Raw genomic sequence first — 735 nt, 5'->3', positions numbered from 1 at the left:
GACAAGCCCGGTGGTGATACAACTATGATTTTGGGATATGACATAATGAAAAGTGTCACCATCTGGACATCCCCCTACCTCAGTTAAACAATACCTTTGAAATGACTGATGCATGGATAAAAGATTATTTTATTTATTTATTTATATATTTATTTATTTACTTACTTACTTTCTTTAGGTGAGGCAACTCTTGGTTGACCTCACAGATTGCAAGGACTTTGTCAGCTTATAATCTCTTATTATCAATTATTTATTCATTCATTCATTCACTTATTTATTTATTTATTTATTTAATGCCTACAGCACCTGGTCTTCCTAGGTGGTCTCCCATGCAAGTACTAACCAGGCCCGACCCTGCTTAGCTTCCGAGATCAGACAGGATCGGGCTCCTTCAGGGTAGCGTGGCCGTAGATAAAAGATTATTCAAAGTACAAGACACATCAATGGATCCTAATGTAGCAGAGAAGGAAAAATTCGGTGACAGTTTCAGATTCCATGCTGCATTCCTAAGCTGTAGGAAACTGTCACATGTTGAATTTCGGTGTAGGATCCAAGAACATCCACGATGATCCCCAACGGCTACTGAAATACGCCTCCTGTTTCCGACAGACTGTGTAAGGCAAGAATTTCTCTCACTTTGACCAAAACAATACATCATGACAGACCGAAGTCAGCAGCAGCCATGACAACCCAACTCTCTCTTACCAAACCAGGGAGCAAAGAGCCTTGAAGAAA

General features: G+C 40.1%; 1 pseudogene; it reads right to left on the bottom strand.

The window, feature by feature from the left end:
* Positions 1-294: 294 nt before the first annotated feature.
* Positions 295-413, bottom strand: LOC111731531 (annotated as a pseudogene).
* Between the last annotated feature and the right edge of the window lie 322 nt (positions 414-735).

This window comes from Pteropus vampyrus, unplaced genomic scaffold, assembly GCF_000151845.1.
Source record: "Pteropus vampyrus isolate Shadow unplaced genomic scaffold, Pvam_2.0 Scaffold381, whole genome shotgun sequence".
Classification (NCBI taxonomy): Eukaryota; Metazoa; Chordata; class Mammalia; order Chiroptera; family Pteropodidae; genus Pteropus; species Pteropus vampyrus.
This window is presented reverse-complemented; position numbering and strand designations above follow the sequence as displayed.